This window comes from Parasteatoda tepidariorum, chromosome 2 (genome assembly GCF_043381705.1).
Source record: "Parasteatoda tepidariorum isolate YZ-2023 chromosome 2, CAS_Ptep_4.0, whole genome shotgun sequence".
NCBI lineage: Eukaryota > Metazoa > Arthropoda > Arachnida > Araneae > Theridiidae > Parasteatoda > Parasteatoda tepidariorum.
In genome coordinates, this window is record NC_092205.1 from 79,593,660 (window position 1) to 79,602,583 (window position 8,924).

The following is an 8,924-nucleotide window of genomic DNA, read 5'->3' on the forward strand; positions in this document are numbered from 1 at the left end:
AGTTATGTCCATAAGATTTACAAAAGTTGTATTTTAAAATAGAGTATAGTTTAGTGATTACAAAATGTGTCTTTTATGCCGCATGTGTTTTTTCATTCAAAAATTCTCAAAGCATGGGTGTCATGCATGTCCAATTTTTTATGTGGAATGAAATTAAAATATACAGATATAATAATTCCCTAAATTTATTACAAAACAAAAAAATATGTAATAATAATACCTCTTGATTCTAATAAACATCTGCAAATGTTGTTAATTGTTATATCTTGGTTTAACTTTACTGAATTTGAACTGATAATTATCCATGAAAAATTTCTCTGTAAGAAATAATATTGAAGGAGACTTTTAGACAATTTTAATCATAAAGGAGAATATATATTCACCACCGCTTTGCCTAAGATCCTCATGCCTCCAAGAATCAATATATGAATGAAAAAAATTAATTTGGTTCTATAATTGAAACATTTTTGTCATTGTTATTTATTAAAGTATTATTTTTTAGTTGTATTGGAAATTAATGTGGATGTGAAAATAATTTCTTGTATTTTCTATTTTATTTATATTGCATTTTCTTTTTACAGCTCCGCTTCAAATTGCTGGAATTACCAGAGCCCAGAAGCGTTTTCGTTGCAGATTTTGTTCTAAAACTTTTGATTACATCATCAGTCTCAGAAAGCATGAAGCCTCACATTTGGGACGAAAAACTTAATGTTCCTTTTACTTACAGTGTTGTTTTTGAAGTTTTAGTTTGCAAGAGCTCTAAGAAATTTTATATTTTTACATATTATTTGTTATTAGATTAGATTTAAACAATTAGATGTAGATTTTTATCATATACATTAAGTTATACAAAAATTACATAGTGTTTTAAAGCCCTGTTTCTACAAATCTAGTGCAATGATAAATGAACTGAGAAAATTTTATTATTATTTCCCATAAAATTATATTCAAAACTATTTTTGGATTAAATTTGATATTTTTCAATTCAGAAATTTTCCTATTTTGAGGCTTCATACACTTATTATTTTTGTATATTGTTTAAAACTGATCGCTCATTCTGTTAAGTATTCATAAACTATGTATGTAAAAAAATGAAACGCTTTAAGGTTTGAATTATGATTTATTTATAAGTCTATGACTTATAAAGAACATATTACTCATTATTTGAAGTTGTCAGATTAAAGTTATCAGCTGGTTAGTTTCTCACTGGTCAGTCTTACAAATTAGATTAAAGTTGTAAAATTGTGCATTTTTTTGTTCACAAGTAAACTTTAAAACAGATATGTCACTGTTTTTTTTTCTTTGCAAAAAATATATTGAAAAAAAAAAGAATCAATATTCCCTTGTTTTCTTTGTTAAATATAATTTGAAAGAAATATTTTTTCAATCCCAATTTGTAAAAATATGTGTTTTGTATGCCTTAACAGATGACATTTTTTTTTTTATTAAATAGATTATTATGATTTTATTTTTTGACATTTGTTAAATAATTATTTAATTTTACAGTTATAAAAAAGTTTTATCACAGAAATCTTTTATTTTAATTGATCCATTTTTTTTCTTGTTCTTTTTCATTTGTATGTCAGACTTAATTTTTGTTTTATTATCTCAAGTACTTCATATTTTTAATTCCAGTTTTTACCCTTCATTTGCTGCAATAGAGATGCATTTGACTCTTGTATCTAAACCAGGGCTTGAAAAATTTCAAAATTTTTACATGTTCTAATATTTTTTTTCAAATAGTACTTATTATTGAAAACATAGAAATGTACAATTTTATTAATTTGTTGAAAAAAATGAGATTTATAAAATTATATTTATATCATCAATATTTTGTTAAAAATTAATATGAAATTAGCAAGTAGGAATGAAAAATATGTGCCATATTTACAGGAATGTTGGGCTGCGTAATTTTTGAGTACTGTTACAATATTATCCTTTATTTTTAAATATCAGTTAAATTGGTAATAAAATTTAAAATGAAATGATTTATAATACATAACTCTTTTTTTTTAAAATTATAAATACCAAGTGCCTTACCATTAAATAATTTTATTTTCAAGAAGTTTCATCTTTAGTAGTAGTAGTACAACTCATATCTAGTAAAATATGTATACATATAAATTTTAAAGTAAAAACTACCTTTAAGTTAAGTTAACCTACCTTAAGTTAATGCGATTTTTAGTGATAAGAAAAAGAGCTTTTATTGATGTTGATCAAAAAGTATATTTGCTTGCACTGAGAGAAAAGTGAATAATTTTTTTACTGTCAATTGTTGAATGATGTGATTTTATATTTCATAAAATATTGCTGTGAATATTATTAATTTTAAAAATATTCACTATAATTTGTTTTTAGTTACAGTATTCCTTTTTTATGCTGTGCTTGGCAAGGAACATTAAAAAAAAAAAACAAATTTACCAGCGCATCACAACTTTTGCATTATCTGCCCCTTTTATTGTTATCTGTTTTTTTCTTAAAACAATAATTATTATCATTGCATGATATGAATATTATTTATCATTGGAGAATTGAAATAAATTGTTTAATGAAACTATTCTAAAGGCTTTAAATACCTTAATGAATTCACTCTTGTATTATATTTTTATAGGGTTTTACAATTTCGTAGAAGTAGTTGAAAGTAACAGAAATGTAAAAAAAGATTTTTTCAAATATTCAACGCCTCCGCAGAGGATCAAAATTGTGATGGCATGTCTTCGGATCATCCTCCGGGATGTTTCCCAGACCGTCGCCAATAGCCCATTGTGCAGCTCTAGTGCGACGTAAATTAACAACAACAACATCAAATATTAAAAAAAAAATCTGATTATTTTAAACAGAAATACATATGAGAGATAATTATTCTTGAGATTGCTAGAAAAAATATTGTTGAAATGTTTATTTACTTATCATTTACTATCTTATATATTTTTAAAACAATTTTATGTTGGCTTATCTAAGTTGAGCTGTATAAGATTTTAAACTTTGGCTTCATTTTAATCAATTTTTTATGTGTATAAAAAGGCTGTCATAAGGCATATGAATTCGAAATAGTGCATACATGTTCACATTCGACATGCATATATTCGAAATAATTGATACATGTTCACTTACTAACATGTTCTTTGCATTAAATATTTTTCTATATATATTTAGCTTTTTTTTATAATTTTATTTTTCAACTTGTATACTATGATGCTTGTTCTAATTTGTAAATTTGTATATCATATTTTTTTAATTGAAGTAAAAATTTTTAATGTTATTTTGTTGTCTGTATAACTATTGGAAAATAATGTTGTTTTTTCCTCCCCCACGATTCTTTTTATAGTAGAGGGTCAAGTATCATTCCTGTAGTGTCATGTATTTTAAAATTTTTGCAAGATCATCAACATCTTTGCTATTAAGTAATATGGGGTGGTTGATATTTGTAAATAAATGATGCTAGTATTAAACATAGTAAATAAATGATGTTAGTATTAGATAAAGTATTAAACTTGTCGAAAAATGTAAAAGTACAGTCCGACCTCTTTTTAACAAAATAGCTAAATTTGACAAGTTCGCTATATGGAAAATTCGTTAAACAAAAAATCACCTTTTGATGTACTTAAATAACTCAAAACAGGTTTTTAATTCATAAACACCAGACATAATTAAAATAGCAATAAAATAGCAATCTTGTAAACTAATATTTACTATTTATTTTATAAATCTTAACCATAAAAGAAATCTGCATGAAAAGCAAGAATTGTGCAAAACATTATCCAGTGTTACATTATCATGCTACATACATTTTCAACTAGAAAAAGCTAAATTTATGTATAAAATTATAGCTGCGACATATATTGCCACATGCGTTCTTAAGTTTAATTGCTTCTGATGAAATCTGTTAATTTTATCTGAGTTTATCGTTTGAAATGCAGACAAAAAGGGAAAGGGATTTTGCAGCTTTCTCTAAAAATTAAGTGGTTTTGAAAATCAATTCTAGGTCATTTCCTCCATAAAATGCGTTAACAAGTTTGAAATTTTCATAAATATTTTAGGAAATAGTGAAAATGTATCTCAAAGAAAAGTTCGTTAAATGGAAAATTCACTTCGCTATTTGGAAGTTATTTTACGAAGAAATTTCCAAAATGTTCTTGATTCCTCGAAAAAAATTGCAAAATGGAAGTTTGTTAAATAGAAGTCTTACTGTAATTTGTACTTGCGGGTTAACAATAGAATAAAATATAAATATGAAGAGACATGAAAGATTTATATTTAAAATAGTATTAAGCTTCATTTTTCAAGTTTTCTAGCCATATACAAAATGCGATATAGTAGTGGAATTATTTTTACTTAGTTTCAAGGGCAGTGAAGTGCTTATAATAATAATAGTTATTTAGCCGAACGGACTGTGTAGGTGTCAGAGAACTGTTCTTGCATCGGAAAGGTTCGGGGTTCGTATCCCGGGCAAGGCATGACTGTTCTTTCATTATCTGTACTATCTGTCCGTACTGTGGGAGCAACGTTGACTCATCTAATATGGTGCCCCTGAAAGATAGGACAACAAATATTTGCCCAGTTAAATACCTGAATTGATGAAATGTTAACACAAATGGTCATTGGAAATAAAAAAACAACATAAATAGAAAATTCTCAAAAAAATTGAAACAACGATTCACACTACATTTACGACGATTCACACTACATTTCATGAAAGAACTGTTTTAATATTTAATGCACAAGAGTTTAATTAAGAGAGAGTTATGTTTGAATTGCTCATTATCTTAAATGGTTTAGAAATACCACTGTACCTTGCTATAATGGGATATATATTGTTTGAAAAGTGTTCTTAAAAAGCAGCCCTTACAATCTAAGATTGTATGCTACAAGCTGAGTTGCCAGTGACCACTCAAAAAATATGCAAGACTATTTGAATTTTTTTTTATCACTACAAAGTTTGTCTTTTAATTTTCTGTTCATTACAAAAGATAAATTATTAACAGGTACATGTTGTGTTTTAAAACTTTTCTTAAAATCGAATAACCTCTTAAATTCTTGGCATTCCTATTTATTAAAGTTAAAATAACTGTTTTCAATATTACTTTATAAATACCTTTAAGTTTAAATTACTTTGTATAAAAAGCATAAAATATTTTGCTTTGACTTGTAGGAGAGATTGAGAATATACATATGTCTAAGGATTCTAGAGAAATAAAGCCCCTTTTTATGTGATCTGTAGAAAAGTATACACTTTAAACTATTGTAAGCTTATTAATCTTTTGGAAATTAATGCAAAGTAATTGATATTTGTAGAAAAACAGTTTATGAGATTAATATGAAACTAATAACATGGCATTCAAAAGTTATAATTAAGGAAATCTATTTATAAGTGAAATTCAGTTTTTAAAAAACGGAATGTTGATAAACATTTTTGAATTGTTATGTCATTGATTGCTTATTTTTTAATGAAAATATCATACAACATCAAAAGAATTTCGATATTGGGTCTTGCACTAAAGTGATAAACAAGTTTTGGGGTCAACTGTGCACTGACATACAAGAAATTTAAAAAATATCTGTTGGAGATAAACTCAAAGGCTAAAATTTGTGATCTTCCCTTTGCTAGCCTCTGCATCAGTATTTTGATTTATTGCAAGTACAAAAACCAGGCAGTGGTGATTGCAGTTGGTGTTATTAGAAAATCCCTTTTAATATATCCCTTTAGCATCAATTTTTTATATAAGGTCTCCAGAAAAACTCAACTGGCAAAACATTTAACATAAAGCCTACAATCAATTATCCTTATAGCCTACAACCTAATTTCCCTTATAGCCTACATTATTTTACCATAGAATTAATAAACCATTTTGCAATAGTAGTTCCAGTATTTTTCTCTTAAAATATGTGAAAGTGGAGTTTATTTTTTATAAAGTGATTTTAAATTCTTTTTTCAATTTGATTACCTCACTTTTATCATCACCACTGATATCCATGGTTTTAAGAAATTTAAAATCAGCAGCTTTATTTTTTAAACACTTGAATCGTTTCTACTTGGTTTCAAGTCCTATCTGCGGTCTCTGTAATATGGGATTGATTGGGATATTGTCGAGCTCTAACCTAACGCTCTCTTGTGAACCGCTACTGGGTGGCTAGGGGTCTTTTGGATTCATAGACTATTGCTGCAACTGTTTCTCTATGTTTTTATTTCTTTTCTATGTTTGTTCTCTATATGGTTCTTTGTATTTATTGATGCAGTTGTCTTTTATTCTTGACGTTAGAAATAAAACATTATTACTTTGCGAAACTGTTAAAGTCTTATAGCTTTCACTATTTAAAACATAAAATATTTTCTGTTAAATTTATTTGAGTTGAATTGTTATAAAAAATTATTGTTAGTAATAAAAAATTTTCTCAGAATGTTATAGTTATATTTTGGCAATTAATCTTTCAAAAAAAAAAATTGACTTAAAAATTATTTCGTTATTATATTAAACATTTCAATTAAAAAGTTATTTATTTTTTTAATCAATTAATTTTTTCTCTTTTTCAGTCAAAACTTATAAGCCAAGAAATTCAATAAACAAGACTATTTTTTCCTGTGGTGTTTGCGATTATCAAACTCGAAATCCAGGAATGATACAAGACCATGCATCTGTTCATCTTGGTAAAGACGAATATCACTGCACAAAATGTTCGAGTAAATTCCTCAAACCTATAAATTTGAAGCGTCATTTTGCTATTGCACATCGTTTAAAACCCCCCAAAAAGGGGAGATAAGTTTCTTAACTTTTTGTAATAATTAATTTGGTTTTAAATTATTTAAAATTTTTATTTAAAAAAAATGGGTTGCATTTTACAGTACTTGTTTGAAGTTATTATTTGTTATTTGAAAAAAATGGTCATTTGGAGTACTTCATTAAATTTCCTAGTCCGATTCGAGTCCAAAGTTTGATCTATTGCTACGACAACTCAAAATTTTAAAGAAAAAAATGATGAAAATATAAAAATGACAACTGAAGCTGACAATGTCAGGGGTACCAGCTCCGGAAGTCACAAAAACACAAAACCTTTTCCATCGAGAGAGCACGACAAATGTCTAAAAATCGCTCTCTCTGTATTCCAAAGGTTTTGTAAAAAGTCCAGGAAAAGAGAAAAGAAATACAAAAGTAAATTACATAAACTAATTGCAAAAGAAAAACATTGTTGAAAAAACCTACTTTAAAATACTCCCATTTCAAACCAAAGCACACTATTTTTAAGTAGGTTTTCCAACGATGTTTTTCTTTTGCAATCAGTTTATTTTATTTTACGTTTGTTTTTGTATTATGTATTTCTTTTCTCTTTTCCTGCACTTTCTACAAAACCTTTGGGGTGCAGAAAGATAATTTTTAGACATTTGTCGTGCTCTCTCGATTGAAAAGGGTTTTGTGTTTTCATGAATTCCAGAGCTGGTACCCCCTGACATTGTCAGCTTCGGTTGTCTTTTTTACATTTTCATTGTTTTCTTCTTTAAAATTTTCTATTGGTTTCAATTTTCTTAGGAAATTTCTGCTGCATTGCTCAACTTTCTTTCGGAATTGTACTACAGTTGGGAACCGGTTATCCGGAATGATCGGGACCATCGTTATTCCGGATAAATTTATTTTTCCGGTTTTCGCTACAAAAAGCTGTTTTTTTATTGTTAAACCCAACTAAAAAAAAATTTGGAAATAATCTTAAAAAGAAGAAAAAACGATGAAGTAATACACTAATGATTATTTCCAAAATGATGGTAAGGTGAACATCTTTCAAAAAAGAAAGAAAAATCCTAAAATCTCATGAGGAAAAAAAAAAATTTTTTTAAAATGGCGGGAAAATTTATCGAATTTCTTTCCGGTTTTTTTATTTCCCGGTTTTCTGATTTCCGGATAACGGGTTCTGTATTTAACTGCTTTATACATGATTTTTGCTTTCTCTTTTTAATGCTATTGCTATGACCTCTGTGGTAAAAATAAGATAATAAAATTTACTCTTATGAAACTTTGAAATGTATAATATTTTATTCAATTGAAATCAACACAATTTTCTATTCACTTGAATTGTGTTATCCCTTTGAAAAATGTTATCCCTTAAGAGTCTACACGAACAAGAGACCATTGTGTGTATGATGTTTAAATGTTTTGATATTCTCAATATTGTACTTTAGAATCTTGATCTTGTGTTCCTGTAAAACTGTTGTATTGTAATGTTGTTAACTCAGAAAAAAAATTTATGAAATCATCTTTGTTACTGTTCTTTGTACAGCAGATATTGATGTTACTCGGTTAAATTTAATGACAGAAAAATGTGAATATTTTTGGATTTTTAGTGAATGTTTATTTTTAGTTTATAAGATTTTATGTTACTATGATGAGTTAAAACAAAATTTGAATGTATATATATTTATATATGGATTGAAAACGCAAAACGAAAGTTAATGAAAAATAAAAATATTGCTGCTTGCGGAAAGAAAATACTTACAGCTCTCAAAAATGGATATTTTTTTTTTTGCTTATAAAAGTGTTTGACAATTGACATTAGCAAGAGGATTCTAAATAGTTCTTCTTAGAATGATCATTTTCCCATGATATGAACAACTCTTTTGATATTAAAAAAAGCTTTTCAACTAGTTTACCATAACAATGTTAGGATAAATTAAAATTTACCACAAATTTAACTTTTTGCATTAAATTGAAACTTTTGGGAGTGTTAAATTTAATTAAAAAATGTTACTGCACAGTAGTTTTGTAGTCTTTTCATTGATAAAATCTATTTTCAGTTATCTGATTAGGTTTTCTGTTCCTAACATCGCAATTTTTGGTTTACTTGTGGTTACAAAATACATTACCAAACTAACGTTTGTTTGACATGTTTTTGAAGATTAATAGGCTTTTCATTTACCATTGACAAATGCCATTTTTAAA